General features: G+C 45.9%; 1 protein-coding gene across 1 annotated transcript in view; it reads left to right on the forward strand.

Annotated features, from left to right (window-relative positions):
* Positions 1 to 17,198, forward strand: part of LOC126531069 (uncharacterized) — a 124,925-nt gene that overhangs the window by 89,483 nt on the left and 18,244 nt on the right. The window lies entirely within an intron of this gene.

Here is a 17,198-nt window from a genome sequence, read left to right on the forward strand (position 1 = left end):
ACCCGAAGCTGATGTGGTAGGTCGTCCGCTGTCATTCCGGGCTTGAGTTTAAGGACCACAGACCGTGTCGTGGTTCCTTTGTCGTTGCAGCCTTGTACTTTCCACTTCTCCCTCGTCACTTCGGTCACTCTCCCGAATGGTGCCAACGCTGTTCGGACGTCTTCATCGGGAACACCGTGCAGCAGCCAAAAGAGCTTGAGCCTGACACCCTGATTGCACGGGTCAATGACCACGCATCGATGTTCTTTAACAAGAAATGCTTCAGCGTCAAGTATCTTCTTTTTTGCCGCCTCGTTCGAAAAAGTTACGGCCCACACATGATTCATCTGATAAGCCCCGAGGGCCACCACTTCCGGCAGCAGCATCAGTCTTGAAAGCGCGTCTCTGAAGTGCTCAACACGGTAAGGCCGTGCTTTAACTTCGCCGTGGATAAAAATAGTGTTCAAAACACTAGCACCTGAAGGAAGTTGTGGTAGAACCATCTGGTAGTCCGGAGAAGGCTTTTCCGTTGACCGGGAACCGCGGCCAAGGGCCGCTGTAACCGCTCCTGGGGAGCAAGACATTCCGCGTCCGTTCACTGCGGTGGCCGGAAGTGGACTTACTGAGCCACGAGTTCGATGCTTCAAAGCGGTACAAAAGCGCCTCTAGTGAACGCGGTGCTGCCTTAGAAACGAGCTGTTTCTAAGGCTCAGGCGTGCATCGCTTGCTCAGGCGCACATTTCGTTGTCGCGCCGAACGCTGCGTTGCTCGACGCTCACCGCGTCCGATGCGGGGCGCGTAGTCGCTGCGCCGTAGCGCGTCTTACACCCCTTGGCGGGTCGACGGGAACGCTGTCGCGTTCCACTCTTGAAGGCGAAGTTTAAGCGTCCTCCAATTTTTAAGAGGAAGCTTTAGCTCGGGTGCTTCTATCTAAATACATGTAAAAGCAGAATTCGTTTTTCTCGGCAACCACTGCACCAAATTTGACGAGGTTTGTTGCATTTAAAAGGCAAACTTAAAATCTAGTGACTGTTTGTTTCGAATTTTTAAGTTAGGTCGTCAATATTTTATTAAAAATTGGCAAAAATCGAAAATTTTCAAAAAACGAAACTATCAAGTTTACAACTCTGTAACTCAACCACTAAAAATGATAATACAATTCTGTGAATTGCATCTAGTAGTACATCTAAAGCGGACAAAATTGATATGTTACACATGAATATAAAAAAATTTTATCACAGGGAAATACAACTTTTGCAAAACCGTTGTAACCAACGTAACAAATTCACGTAAGATGTAAAATGACATATTGAATTTGTCCGCTTTGAATGATCTAATATATGCCGTTTACAGAACCGCGATATCAGTTCTTGATGCAGAGCTATGAATTTGTAAACTTCGTGCTTCTGTTTTTTTTCAAACGGTGAAATATTTGAAAATCGTTTTAAGAAAATTCAAGCCCTAAATCGAAATTCCGCTTCCAACAGTCACTAGAATTTAACTTTCTCTTTCAAATGCCACAAATTTCATCAAAATCGGTCCAGGGGTTATCTCATAAAAACGTTTTTGCGTTTTACATGTATTTGAATAGGCCGCGTCGGAGTTGGGCCCGAGCTAAAGCTTCCTCTTAACAGAGAAACTGTAAAGGATAGTTACCCCAGGATTGTGTTCGTGTGTAGACATATAACTCCCGATACGTGGGCCGATCCCAAAGATAGTGCAATGCCGGGCCGACCCGTGGCGGAGGTGAAGCAGGCGTTAAGCACTCTCCATACACGGGCCGATCCCGAAGATAGTGCATTACCGGGCCGACCGGTATGGAGTTGAAGCAATCGTTAGGCACTCCCCATACGTGCGCCGATCCCGAAGATAGTGCAATGCCGGGCCGACCCCCAGCAGTGGTGCAGTTCACCCCTAAGTGGCCCACATACACAGCTTCGTTGGTCATCCTTCACAGAGTGGAACGGCACTGAGTTTTTTTGTTTAACATGCAAGCGCACATGCGCTGTCTGTGAACGACGAGATTATGTGTGTCGCCGCTAGGGAAGCGAACGCCGGAGCAGGAAGGCACCTAGTGGTAGAGAAGAGAATCGCGCGCCGGGGAAAGTATGAACAAGCACGTTGAGCGCGTGACAAAGCAGCGCCACCTAGAGGAAAGTCTAGGTGGCGTTGAGCGAAGCGTCGCGGAGGAGAAGGGTAGGCGGAGGTGCGCTGTGTTGACCTCCTCTGGCAGTTGCTACGGGTTCTGTGCGCGTTATAGATGTACCGGGTTCGACTCGTGATCGAGAGGTCGAGCGCACAATGAGACGGACGGAGCAGCGACGCAAGCGACGGCAGGCCGAGACCTGGTCGACCGACCCTGAAGTCACTGCAAATGAAATGATTTCTCCGTATAACATGCTGCTTTTTGATACTAATATTTATAACTCAAAAACATCTTAGTTTCGCCATAAGGGGTAAGCAATGAATGTGATAGCTACATGCTAGAATATTACACGAAGTGTAAGACTCGTAGCTGTAGTGGCAGTATCAACTGAAGTAAACGTAAGATGATTAAGTAAAAACGAGCTGTTGTGCTAGGGGTCCTCTGTTTGAATCTTCCCATCGGAGAGTTTGACTTATGTTTATTGATTAAAGACATCTTTCTTAGCGACTTTAGCACCGCTTATCCTTGTCAGGTCCACTTGAAACGTCTTTCCTGCGCCGATCCCGATTGTAGTGAACAGTCGCGCCAATAACATTACATCTTTTTCAGATTTACGCTCTGTTATTGTGTCGCACTTTTATTGTTTAAGTCAGAATATTTAAAATAAAAGGCATGCGCTGTCGGTGTTTTGCTGCATAACATTTGTTTGTGGGCTGCCATTCTCAAAATTCTGAGGAATAATTTTCAAGAATATAAAACATGGTGTGAGCAACTTTAGTGATAGAACGGTGTGACAGTGCAACCCGCATATACCACATGCCATGGCATTGGCCTCGAGCTACACCACTGGAAAAGCTGGCGCCACCGTCGGCGTGACGTGCTATTAGGGATCACGGGGTCATAGCGGCCGCGTCGGCTGCTTCGGGAGCGCCAAAGCGAGTTGAAAACGAGAGTTTAAATTCCCTCGTACGCTGCGGTCCTCATTTAGTGGCGAGATTTTCCCGCTTCGAATGTCTCCTTTACAACGCTTGAAAGCACTACAATAGGTAGTGGCTGCCTTTGAAGGCGCGCAACATGGTAGGCTACTGCTCGGTGCCGCAGTGCCGGACGTACGCAACGGAGCCCGGTGTCAGCCTCATTCACACGTAGCCGCAGGACAAGCTACGTGAAGCTTGGCTCGCGAAACATAAAACTGGCAAACAGTCATCGGCTACAACTCGGGTATGCAGCAAGCACAGACGCGAGGAAGATTTCTGCTACGGCGCTGGGTCTGCGATCTTCGGAAAACGCGCACTGAGACGCTCGCCCGAGTCCGCTGCCCGACTAATGACATGACGGTTTGGTCGATGAACTTGTCGATGCTATAGATACTGGCAAGTTCACTGGAGTGGAAAGGGAGCGTAGGAAGCGCATTATAAAAAAGTATGACATAAGGTCATGTTTGTGTTATGAATTAATGCACTGGATTACAAAAAAGAAGCAGCGGGAAATAGCACGCTGAGAACACCGATAAACATACAGTGCGACGCAACTCGAGAAATAATATTGAAATGTCCAAGAATTTAGAAGAAGAAAAAAGATTGAATCGTCGCGACGGCACATCCCCGTAGGCGCCGAAATCTCTACAGTGAAATTATTTTTGAACAGCTCTGATAGCGCCCGCGCAACAATGGTTGCTTGTATACTGTCAAATGCTCATATTCTGCGGCCTAAAGCTCATGGCACGGTGCGAAAACGCGCACGCGCCGAAAGCGAAACAGTGCGCGGACAAGCATGCAGACGCGCAGTCGGTCGCTGAGAATCTGTGCGATCGCTGCATTGAGGCTTCATTTTATTACGCTCCATTTAGTTATACAAACACTATAAGGACATAATTCACATAGTTTTCTCTCAGCGTTTACCTACCTTTCACGCAAGAAGCCGGTTCGGGAGACTCCATCGCGGCGACCGCGCGCGGTGGCGTTCACTGTACGTATTCGGTAAAGAGATAGCGTCTGTAAACGATTCTGTGCTCTCAGTTTGCCCAAGATTATTACTTAAACAGTAAGAAACTTTTCTCGTTTCGAAAGTACTTACAGAAATGTCCGGGAGAGCTAGCGCGTGGTATTTTCAGTGAGCGATGACAGCAAAACCTATGAGGAGGGCGCCGCGTGATCCCTCATACTACGCCAGCGAGGCGCTTCCGATAGATGGTGACTCCGTAACTCGTCGCCGCCAATAGCACATATCATACATACACCTAAATATGTATGGAATCTCACGGCGACACCGACCTCAAAATTCCCTTGGAGTGTCGATATAATCGCTGCCGCAATAAAACTACACTTCATGTAAACACACGCATGGTTCATGAGCAAATCACACCTAGAATGCTTCGTTTTACGTAGTTGTCAACTGGAACTGAGTTTGCCTCTTTCTTTATGTGTGTGCGTTTCGCTTTCCCCCATTTTTTTTTCTGTGGAGGGGTTCCAACTTCTGCTAATGTTCAGTGACGGTGAGAGGATTGAGAGAAGAATTGTTTGTTCACCCATTAGTATTAATGTACGCGGTTTTCCAAGCTACGGTCCCCCGTGCTGTTATTGTTATTAGTACATCAATGAACTTCTCTTCGTAGAAGCACGCAATTCTAGCGGCTAGAAGTTGGAGTAACGCCTTCTCGTCAGTGACGTTGCAGCCTGAACACCGCTCCCTCCAGCTTGCTCGGCTGTTGCGTTATAGCTGTCTGCTGCCTTGAAGCCTGAATTGTATTTTGATTTCTTTTCCGAAAAAATATTGGTCTAACTCTGAGGCGACTGGAAAAGGAGCACCAGAGGCTCCAGCTTTGAGGAATAACTGGCGCTTTCCTACCATCGCTGTGTTCCTCTCATAAATTATCCCTTTTCTTATGCCGAGCGTAGTGGTATTGTGGTGAAAGTGTATTACCATATGCTAGCCGAACGCTTTCAAACGCGCTCTTCCTTTTGAAGTATGGCTTTCTTTTTTTCCTTTTAATGCCTGTTGCCCACGAGGAGACAATAAGTGATGACCATTGGTCAAGACAGGTTGGTACGAGAAAGGCAGACTCTAAAGCGCACTGTTTCTCCAGAACAGCAGGGTGTAAGAACGCTCTCGTTGTGCGTCGTTGCGTAGTCTTTGATTTAGCGTAGGCCATAAACAATGGAGGTCATTTACAGTCCTGCAACGATCAAAATGAAGTAATAAACAAGAGGGACAAGAGAAAAAGTGTGACTCGCCGCACTCCATTCAGAGTCAGCGAAGCGAAAAACGCTAAAGAGTTGGTCTCACGTCCTGACTGTTTTACGCAACGCTTTCATAACGCAGGGCTACCCACTGGCATACGGCGATCTAAAAGCGATGGGGGCGCTTTCCCGTTCCACGGCAAACAACCTAGTCTTTTTCCTGTCTTCCACGTCTCTATGACCCCACCGAGTTAGGGCCTGTTGAGTCGCGTTTACGTTTTATGGAGGGATGAACTCAATGAGTATGGAAATCCGCATGAAGAAGCTTTAGTGAATTCGATCAGCGAATGTGTTAAAAAGACACAAAACGTGACTAGGACCACAGATTAATTGAATAAATGTTAGCATCGAGGCGCCGACTCCTGAAAAGATGAACGATGCGTAATGGTTAGGGTGGTTTCGAATCACTTTGGCAAGTAACTAATCCCATTAGTAGAAGTCATTTACTCTGCTTGCCGTCATTGAAACTGCAATATATCCTTCAGGCTGCTCTGAGACAAGTAACTGCAAACGTGCGCTTAATATTGCACCAGTTTTGTGCAGTTCTGCGCGCTTCGTTTTGAAGTCACATTAGAGGAGAGATCGTAGCGGCTCTCTTTTTTTTTCTGTCCTCTTCGTCTAGCTATTGTATGTTAGCGCGTTTATTTCGCTTACTTTTGTGGAAAAAATTATACATATGTGATCATATATATGACAATGACACATATGTAAAAAAAAAAAAAACTAATGGCGTAAAATTTGTACTTGAAAAAGATAAATAGCAATGCTGTCTGGCGTGAAACTAAAACCAGAAAGGAACAAACAGTTTGGTGCGCTCGGTCACATATATAACCAGTTTTCTTCCCTTGGACCCGAACACAATGCATCGTGTTATGCATGCTTATTTTTCTCCGCGATGTCGCAGTACACAGACTTTTCTTTTTTACATGAGAGCTGCATGCGAAACAAAGTACAAGAGTCGACATAAAGAAGTGGTGGATTCCACGCACTGTGGGAATCGATGTAAGCGAAGCTTCGTATGCTGTTTAGTTTGACTGACGACAGTTAGCGCTGGCGTGGGCGGCGAACGTGTAATTTCTTCAGCATTTAGTCTAATACGAGATTGGTGAGTTGATGTAGAACATTACCTTGCGCGCACTATAGCTGTCTGCGTAGCCTACAGAACACACAGGGAGACCTGTTTGCTTGAGGCGTTGTTGTGTGTCATTGTTCATAATCTCTGAGAGGGTTGAGCATTATCATTGCCTCACATGGCACACCGCATCATGGCAGAAGTGTTAAACTTTAATTGAATTATGGGGGTTGTACGTAATTCACGTCAATATTATAATCGTATGCATACACTGTATGCATCCATTCGCGGTCTGCGCCACGTTTCGCAGCGTAGCGAAGACGCTCCTGTTCCGCGCGACGCTTCTTTCGGGCCTTGTTGTCCTCGCCGCTGAGTGCACGCTTCGTATCCATTTTGCTGGCGCGAGTTTACGTGCTCATTCTGCATACGTGACCAGTACGCTTTTGAGACGCTATCCCAATGCGCTTTCTTCAGGCTATGGATGATTGTAATGTTTACACTATCACAGCGCGCGAGCTCCACAGCCAAGCATCTGCATTTTTGTCGCATCAGAAAGCAAGCACAGCACGTGCAATACGCACAGACTCTGAAACGCTGGCGCAGCGGCGCCGGCCGGGGTGCGTATAAGGGGCTTTAGGGGTGCGCGGAGGTGAGTGCCATCTGGTGGTGTCTGAAGGTACCCAGTGCCACGCGCGGCAAGACCATAACAGCAGCAACAGCGCCCGGAAAGTCGGGTCAAAAGGGCGAGGAAAGCTTCGCTTTCAAAGGTCAGTAGAGAAGGGCGAAATCACACACACACACACACACACACACACACACACACACACACACACACACACACACACACACACACACACACACACACACACACACACACACGCACGCACGCACGCACGCACGCACGCACGCACGCACGCACGCACGCACGCACGCACGCACGCACGCACGCACGCACGCACACACACACACAAATAGATATGCGACAAAAGTTTAAGGCGACTAAGAAAGGGGAAAGAAAATGCTCTACGAGTTTATTTTCTGTTTGAGAAAACCTTGAGCTCGACACGTCAAGTTTCCAATGTGAAGGAGACTGCAGTGTTGCTTATACAGCAAGTGCTTACGCTATCACTGTGTTCGCTGAAACGGCGAAAGTCGGCACAAGAAACAAGAAACAAGTTTCGCGTAGAGAACGTGAGTTTCTGACAACTGCTTGAATGAAACAAAAGAAAATAAAGAAAACCGCTAGACTGAGCGAGTACGTTGTGAAGGCGGGGCCTCAGAGTCCCCGTATGTCCTCGCTGTCAGATTCTGTCTACGTCACGTGCAACACAGCGAGGAAATAATGAACACAGAAGCACAGCGGGAGGTTGGTTAAAAATTCAGCGGTTCCGCACCCAGCCGACGCAGAGGGATACCAGGGACCACAGTCAACAATGGAGGAATCAAGGCACGGAAAACTCCAGTAGACGCACGCGTGGCACCTTTGTGTAGAGCAAGAACGAAGTGAAAACAAAATACAGGAGGAAAGACGAAACAAGATGCGTTTCACCGAAGCTATGCGGGTGTCGCTCAAGTGTCAAAACACCGAACGTGTCCCCTTCTACCAGACTGCTCCATGCTGTCTGACGGAGCATACATTTTGCTTCCCTCGTTACAAAACAGCGTGAAATTGCTTTTAGGCGGAAACAATGAAAATAAGGAGGTTATGTGAAATGAACATTGCAGGAAGGATGACTGCTCAACTTTCGGGTTCTCGCATTTATATTCACTACGTCACCGTACACGTCAGAAGTGTGGAGTACGCTGCGTTATTGTATAAGTGAGTGATTGTAGAAAAGAAAAAGAAATGTACTACACTGCCGCGCATTTACCCGAGTTCATTTAAAATTTGTTGCTGCGTTCTACTAAGCCTCAGTGCCTGCCAAAGTTCAACCTGGTCAACCGAACGAGAAGTGCTGCTAAGGCCGCTGAAATCCTAGGCTGAGGGGACGATCCACTGTACAGCGGAGGGGCTACCTATGATCGTGTGCTCTTTTGCAACAAGTTTATTCTCTCTCGATACCTAAGTTCAGAAAGATCAATTAGCATTGCGCTGTGTCGCAGCTTCAATTAACAGTTAGCTCGTGGCCGAAGCCATTTTGTGGAGCCGGCAAGCGTGCATCCCCTCACGTTAGCGCAACACTAGGTGAACGAAGGCATAAACTCATAAAATATAAGAGTCTGTAAGCCAAACAGTAGGATTTGACGTCGAAAATGAGACAACAGTAGATGTGTTGAAATTATGCAACAGGTTAGCATTCTGAATAATTAAACATAAATTTAATTATCTTTTCAGGAACCCTCAATGAAATTTCTCTTTTTCATTGTCGCGAATATGCTTGTATGCGTCCTTAAGCACATCGCAGGTCACTTTGAACATAGAATTGTAACCTAATGGCCTAATGATTGCTCTGTATACACGCTTTCCATTTACTTTTGTTGAAAGAAAAGTAACAATGTCATGAGAGCCAAGCCCTAACTGAACATGCAACAGTGTTTCATACTAAGGACGCACCTTTGAAGCCGCTTCGTTGCCACCTTATTATGGGTCCTTTTTGCCGGCGTAAATACAGTATATACTGAATACAACGCGAATTAGCGAATCACCTGTTCAGCATGCGCATGGTGGGCCGAGCATACAAGCATAGATTTAAGCTGGGATACGGGAACACTTAGATGGAAATGCCAGTGATAGGGGCGACATCATACAACGTGTGAACGAACGCTATGGCAGAAATGCTCTTTTCTTCCATGGCCCTCCATAAAAGTGAAAAGCTAAAATGAGGATTGGGCTTATGCTTTCTAGCGAAAGAAGGGAGTGCTTGTCTACGGCATGGCTATTTAATGAAGTAAGAATTAGGCGCGCTTCAGTTGAGCACAGTGCCACAAAATCTCCTCACAGATGCTATTGTTCCTATACGTCCTCACGTCTAGCATCTTCACGCTTCGCTAGAGTATTTTAATGAGACCACGAAATAGTGAGTGTTCGTTCGCCCTTTTAAGTATTTCGCGGCCCGAGTCATCGTCCTTCGGCGTTGGTTTCTCGGCCTGTCTGGGGCAGGCAAATCACATTCATGGAGAGCTGACAGAACTTCTAACTTCCTTATGAGAATGTGTACGCTGTAAGCAAAAAAAAAAAAAAAAAAGCGAAGGGAGAGTATGGGTTTGGAGGGAAGGCGGGTGAATAGCAGATATTGAAACAAGGGCTAGTGAGAACGGAGGTAAGCCCCCCACCTCACTTCCACCATAGGGGAAAAGAGCAACTATGTATATGTACAACTCGCGGTGGCTGGGATATTAAAAATAGATGAGGTCGACGGGTGCGGGCGGAACGAGTCTTGCGACTAGCGGCTGATTCCGTTGCGCTGTACCTCAGGAAGCCAGGGTATAGCAAAGGGTTAGCTAGACAGCTAGGGGAGCCGGTGACGGAACTGCGTCATGTAGGGAACTACGATTAATTGCAATGCGGGGAGGACGAACCTGAGGCGCCGTAGTATACGTTCCCGCAGTACCACTGCCATCTGCAGTACACCGTGATTCGTATACACCGAGAAATTGGCTGACCCTATTGCGCGCACGTCTGCGTCATGCATATGTCATGCCAGATACACGCAGGCGCCTGCGCTGGTAAGCAAGAGAAGGCGCGGAGACAGATTACCCGCTTCGTAGACAGGGATTGTTTGTTAAAGGCGTGCCGCATGTATAGTACAGACGCACCATCCACAAAGGAGCAGCTGCGTGCTTCATTCACCTACTTACAAATTACTTCCGCTACTTGTCGCTTTTGAATCGTTCCCTTGCAGCGCAACTGCCCACCTTATGCGGTTGCGACGGTGTTGGCTGCGTAGCGAGTGTGTATGTTATAGAAAAGCGGTGGGGTCTGCCCGTCATCCCGCACCTCCTTCGCAATTTGCCGAGAAACTTGCGCACAGGGCGCGGGTCGGGGGTTCGCCGCTCAGTTTGCACGCTTTGTTCTCCCCTGGATGCTCCTCATGTTATATTTATGCTGATTTATGGGGCCTATTACGGCGGGTATCTCTACATCCCCTCCCTCTCTCCTGCTTTCGCCGAAAGCGCAGTGCAAGTTCGGCCTTCACTCGTTCTTGGTTGCACGCCCCTCTTTCGGGGGGCTCGCTACAATCACGAGATATAGAAACAGGGCCCTCGCGTGCTCGCTGCTCCCGTGCCCCTTGTGCCCTCGTGCCACCGCCTAATTCGTCTTCCCGAACAAATAGCTTCTGGTCGGGCCAGAACCAACAGCCGACGCGACCAAACCGGTTGCAGGAAGGGGGCGTGGTGATGAAAACACTGAAGCCGAGAACCAGGAATACACTGAGACGCCGGGAGCTGCGCTCTCGTTGCTCAATGCTGGAGAATAACTTTCAGTTTAGATATTTCAACGCTGCTTCTCAGATGAAAGTCCCGAGTATACTTTTCTAAATCTAATTAGTACGTGGGCATGAATTAACGTTGGCCTAGATGAATTACGGTGAAGCCTTTTGGCTGCAGTGTTGTTCACAGGCCTGCAAATCAGAGAAGCTTGGCCGTTTTTGCGTCTTCAAGTTTATGTCCTACTGTAGGCGCATCTCTAGTACATTTTGCATCGTACGCAATAATGTAGTTTAACAAACCTTTATTGCATATTTTCTGAGGAGAGGAGACAAAAGCAGTGTTAATTGCGTCATTTTCATAACAAAAAAGAATTCATTCTAGGAAAAGACCATTGTTTGCCGTTGCTTTGTTAGGCGCACAACGCGAGCTTAACAAAGCGCGGTTGCAAATTTAGTGGGCGAAATAACTACGTGGGGCTGAAGGACTTACTTGGGGGGCGGGGGGGGGGGGGGGGGGGCGGGGATGGGCATTACAGTTCCCTACACTCTCATCGGTATTTGTGTATGCAAACAGGACGAAAGCTATGCTCTGCTTTCCAGCTGGAAATAAGGTTGAGTTTGCTGCGACTAAAAAAAAGATTATGAAAATGCGCGCTCTATTGTTCGCGTGGAAGTATAATGCTTCTAAAACGAAGTGTGACATTTTGGGAGTTAAAAAGAAAACCACGTGGTCGTGTGAGAGCCTCGTGAAAGATACTTCAGGCTGTGTTATCTTGCAAGTGCAGGTATACTTTGAATTCCCGTTTTTTTCTTTTGTTTAGGAATGTTGACTAACCTACAGTGACAAAGTAGCACCTGTTTACATATTGTTACACGTAAATATAATTATTGATATTATAAACACTTATCTAAACTTAGAAAGACAAGTGCATGCAGGCCAAATTTTTCAAAGAGTTGCTTATAAAAACCATTGGTTTACACAGTTTCTTGAACTTTGAATAGGTACAGCGCGCTAAGTGGGATAACATACAAGCAGCGGCTTGACCATTCACCCTGTGGAAGGCGACAAAATGTACAACGATGAGACCTCTCCGTAATATGTTACTTAATTCACTCTAGCTATTGTAACTGCCTAATATTTGCCTCAGTCTAGGAAACCGGGTTACAGCAGGCAGCATTGTGATCGCTTCGCAATGTTTCTAAAGATCCATGGCGTTACCGACTCTAATTTTGAGGGCAATTGAGTGGATGATTTATTAAAAAGAAACCTGATGCTCTTCGTTGACAATTGCTTATTCACTTTAAATGCTGTAATCGAAGCATTCACTTAAACAATGGCAAAGTTGGAATGCTAGCTATATTGAGAGTTATATCTGGGAATGGCGATGAACAACAGCAAAAAGAAAGAAAAAAAAAGAAAAAGAAAGCTTAACTATGCCGTGTGAATAAATTTTCATTCGTTGTGATACTTAGAAATGTCATACTGAGATTGATTTGTGAAGGCACGTGCACTATACAGCTTGGATGAGATTTAGAAAACGGCTAAACAAAATATAGTGGTGCCTTCTGAACTATCAACTATCGCTACCTTTACGCTCGTTAGCTGTAGTTCTTTCAGGGAAGTTCAATGAGAAAATACGAAAACCAGCGATCATCAGTAAAAAATGCGGACTCCACACAAAGACAACGACAACAATAAAAATAAGAAAAATGATAAAAACGTCAAATTTTCTGAAAGAATTGACAACTGAAGCGTAAAACTACAAATTTTCGTCGTGTTTCAGAAACCAAGATTCCCAGCGGAGACAAATCTTGTATCACAATTAAGGCTGCTAAACTCTTCTTGTAGTGTCGTGTATTACTGCTCAGATTTAGAATCCTAAGCATAGTAAATACATTCTCAGTCAAGTCAGCTAAAATGATGCAATTTTAGAAGTGATGACATTCAATGTCGACGTGGTTCGCTACACTAGTAGTGAATTACTCTGAAGCTGGATTCTAAACAACAGCAGAAATGTTGGAGCAGATCCCTTGCGTTTTTCTCGGAGTTTACGCAGCTAGACTGATGGGTGTCTGTTTCCTTTAAGGGCGCAACTTTTATGTGCGAACCTCGCCTGGTTTTCGTGAACGTGGGAACTAGGCCAACCAATCACAGCGGAGGACGCCAGTGGCGTCACCACCGCTCGGTTTCTTGCACTACCACCAGATCGCGGTCCCCTCGCGCATCCGCGGCGTTGCATTGTGCGGTAATACTTTGTACCGACATTCAATAAATACAAACTTATGTTCGGCTCTACATGCACTCACACAAAGCTTTGCTGCATATAGATTCCAATTCGTTGGATCTGCTGCCTTCTTTCTTCCTTTCCCTTCCTTTTATTCTTGTTGTCTTGCTTATAACCGTCAAGTTCAACATCAAAGAGCTAAGCGTCCTTACAATTAAATAAATGTATAATAAAGCCAGACTATCCGACTTTCATGTTGGGACCACGCATTTCCGAGGCGCACGCTCAAGCGTTCAACTTACAGGCTGTCGCTCCGCGAATAAACGCTTGACCTGTAGCTTTCTCGTCTGTTGTTGCACGGTGATGTATTCATGATGAATTTCGGTATTAACTAGGCCGCCAAGCCATTTCACGCGTGGCACATCCGGGGGTAATGCCAAGTGCTGCATGCTAGAGACTGTAACCTCTATTGAATATTTCTGGGGATATTTTCAATTTTGCGCGACTCCACATACTAAGTCGTTGCTTCAGAACAAATGACTCGTATAGCGGAATGAGTGCCTGTGGAAAGTGGAAACCATAAGTGAAAAAAACGGACGAATGGACGGACGGACGGACGGACGGACGGACGGACGGACGGACACTCTTATCGAGCTGCTAAATTCGCGATTTTCACTGGCTTGTTGGGGTGCCGCAGTCGAGCAATGGTGGCGGCTGTATCCAGGAGTCGATGCTGAGCTTAAGTTATATAATAACTTTTCTCGATAGCACTCTGACTGTCCGCGCAAAATAAAGAAAAGCCGACACAATGGAAGTCGTTGGTTTATGCTTGCAAACGTCTGCCCTTTCTAGCCGAGCCGCATACCGTCTCCGTAGGCGGCTGTTAATAAATGACTATATGACTGAGTAAGTGAAAACATACTGAAGAACGTTTCAGAAATGAGTGTCATGCATTCGTGCTAGGCATATCGTGTAATCCAAGGTTTGTTATCACAGAAGCACGTTCCGCCACTCGCGCGCGCGATGATCGAATAATTATTTAAACGTTAAAAACTACGATTGATTCCAATAAAGTCGTTAATTGTCTTAATGTGAAAGCGTGCCAAGCTAGCGACAATTGTTTCCGCTCGTGATTTACATTGAAATGCAAAACACTTATATGTTCATAACAGGAGCAATGGGCGAGGCAGATTCATTAAGGGCCTTAGTTACACATAAGTTTAGCTAGAGCGCTTAGCCCTTTAAGGAAAAACACGAAATCTAAGTTCTCTCACCTGGTAAGGAGTAGCCATTTGGCTGGACCCCCCTACCCAAAAGCATACAACCATCGTCGATGCTATGAACTTGTCTATCCGCAGTTACTGGGCACATAGCTGCCTCCTCTTCACCTCGTTGGCATTAGTGAAACTAGGAAATGATACATCATGACTCTTCCATCTTGTAGATGCGCAGAACCGCATGCAAAAAATGCTTTCGAGATTTGTTTTGCGCCGCTGCTCTGACGACGTGAAAAGAAGGCCTGAAAACGGACCGATTTCTCTTTGTCTGTTTCATGAAAACTGTAAATTCTCTCATGCGAAAGCAGGGAAGGGAGTATTCTGTAAATGCCCATCTATGTGGACTGTCCATTTTGGCCGCCGCTGATTTGCCGTAATTGAACAAGTGAGGAGGAAGCTGGCTGTGGGCTCCTGTTTCCTTATCGATGGTATACCTCAGCCCAGCCAATCAGCACTTTATTACCTGACGAAATGGGCATGTATCCTAGCTGGACTTTTACAGAATAATCCTCCAACCCCCAGCTGCCGTTATTACCGGCCTGTCAATCTGTCAAGGCAAGCGAATTAATTATGAGTGCGCGCAGTTTGCGATGTTCACGTGTTGAAGGATGTAGAAAGGCTCCCTTTCATTCCCCTTTGTTATTCTATTCCCCTTTCCCTCACCCCCAGTGTAGGGTAGCGAACAGGGTGCTCGTCTGGTTGACCTCCCTGCTCTTCCTGTCCTTGCTTTCTCTCTTCCCCGTGAACCTTAAAACACAGCGACGAAGCCAAACGGTATACAGTCTACACCGTCCCGTGCGGATGCACTTCATGATATATGCCTCTGAACAGAGGGCGGCCCACCATCGAGCTACCTATTCACCTGTAACAAATAGCGAATAAAAAAATGAACTGAGAATGTGCTAATTTATCGATGTGCCGTTTGCTTCTGCGGTCTTGTTTCAGAGCTGAAAACCAATTGGCGCGTTTGACGCGCAGGAACGCGCCAGGGAAACATGCGGAAACACAAATAAAGAAAGACAAGTAAACATGCTGTTCCTGCAGCCGACTACCGAGGGATCTGGTGTGTTGTAAGCTTGGCGTGGGAAAGAACGCACTTGCGTTCTTCCTGTCCATTATATCGCGCCGCCATAGAGACGACAGCGTGCCGTCGTTATTATTATTATCTTTTTTTCATATCGTTACTGGTCCCGAACAAGTCATATCATCTTTCTTTCCAACCTGAAAACACATGAAATAATATAAAGTGATTCCTCGAAATAACGCCCGCGGATCACATAACGCAATTGTTTGTTCATCCTCCAATATTCAAAGTTTCTCTGGATTTGCCCTTTTTTGTGTGAAGTTGGCTATACGAGTTGCGAAAACTCTCTTGTTGAGTGGTATTACTGATTCCAGGATGGCTGCATGAGGTGAGCGTGCGGAAATTGAGTTTTACTTACATGCTGTACAGACAAATGCTTTCGAAAATTTCGAAAGCGTCGTGAGCTCAAAAGTTTTGATTGTTATCAGAACTTGTCTTACTGCAAAGCTTTGAAAGTGTGAACACATGGCGATTGTCTCACACAGCCGTTAGGATTGGACGCTTGTGTGTCGAGCCTATCTGTGACAGTTTGGAATGCTGCTTTTCGGCTTTACCCACCTTTTACAGTTATGTTTGCGTGCTTTATTGTCACAGATCGATTATTAGAAGAACCTTTACCATTGTGGGTGCGATAAGCATGCGGCTGAAGCGTTTTGACCACAGCAGCAATGGATAGCGAAGGCCCTGATCGGAGAGAGTAAATTTTTGCACGAAAAAGAAGCTAATTAATTAATTAACTAATTAATTCGATCAATTTTGTATCAGAACTGTGGTGGCTACTTAAGACTACGGCTGTTTTTATTATAAATCATCATCTATCTGGTCTGACTGCATACGTATTAGCTGACCTAATGGCCTAAAGTAGTGGTCGTTTACCTTTCTCCATAACATTATGCATATTCTTTATGGTTCTTTCTATTTCTCTTGTGATAGTGCTTAGTATGTGTCAAGAAAAGTGCTCGCGACCCCGCTCGAAAAACTGGACAATCGCCCCTTCACAGAAGAAACAATTCTAGGACACTGGTTCAGACGGGTTTTGTCACTCAAGGCCTTAAGGGCTCTGCTCAAGCTTTAAGGGCTTGTGAATTATGCGACCGTCTTTGAATGTTGTAGCGCGTAGCATAGCGTTGTTGTGCGAATTTTTCTCATTTTTTTTCTTCTTTTACCTTTTATTTCTTTTACCCCTTTACCCAGCACAGGGTAGCCAGCCGGTACTTACAGTGGCCTTTTTGTGTTTCTCTTTTTCTTAGTGGACAAGTGCTTTATTTGTTTTTATCTTAAAATTAATGCCACTGCTTGCATTGTTTTCACAATTACAAAGGTCCATCACCTTCTTCATTAGTTGCTACAATATGCAGATATGGTCATCCAACTATGACTTGGAAAACTGACTGCTGCTTTACTCATCTGAAAAAATAAGTAATAAAATAAAAGCACGGGAATAAAGTGCGCCATTCAAGCACATGCTAAACCTAGGTTTCTTATCTAGTGAAGCGTAAAGACGCGTGCAGTACACTTAACGTAGCTCGAACCAGCATGAATTAATCACCGAAACTAATGACCACTTGAAGAAAGGTAAAGTAGTTATACAATGGAAAAGAAAAGTGATACTTCGGTTACCTAAAAAATAAAGAAGGAAGGCAAAAGTTGTCGCTTGTATGAAAAAGAACATGAAAATACATTTTATGTTATCTAGAGCTGCACTCTGAGAGACATTTACAGAGAGGAAGCATCGCATCCTTCTTTCGTTTCTTCGTGACTGATGCTTTGTGGTCGACATGCGGTATATTTAGCCCGATCCGTACT

This window comes from Dermacentor andersoni, chromosome 5 (assembly GCF_023375885.2).
Source record: "Dermacentor andersoni chromosome 5, qqDerAnde1_hic_scaffold, whole genome shotgun sequence".
Taxonomy (NCBI): domain Eukaryota; kingdom Metazoa; phylum Arthropoda; class Arachnida; order Ixodida; family Ixodidae; genus Dermacentor; species Dermacentor andersoni.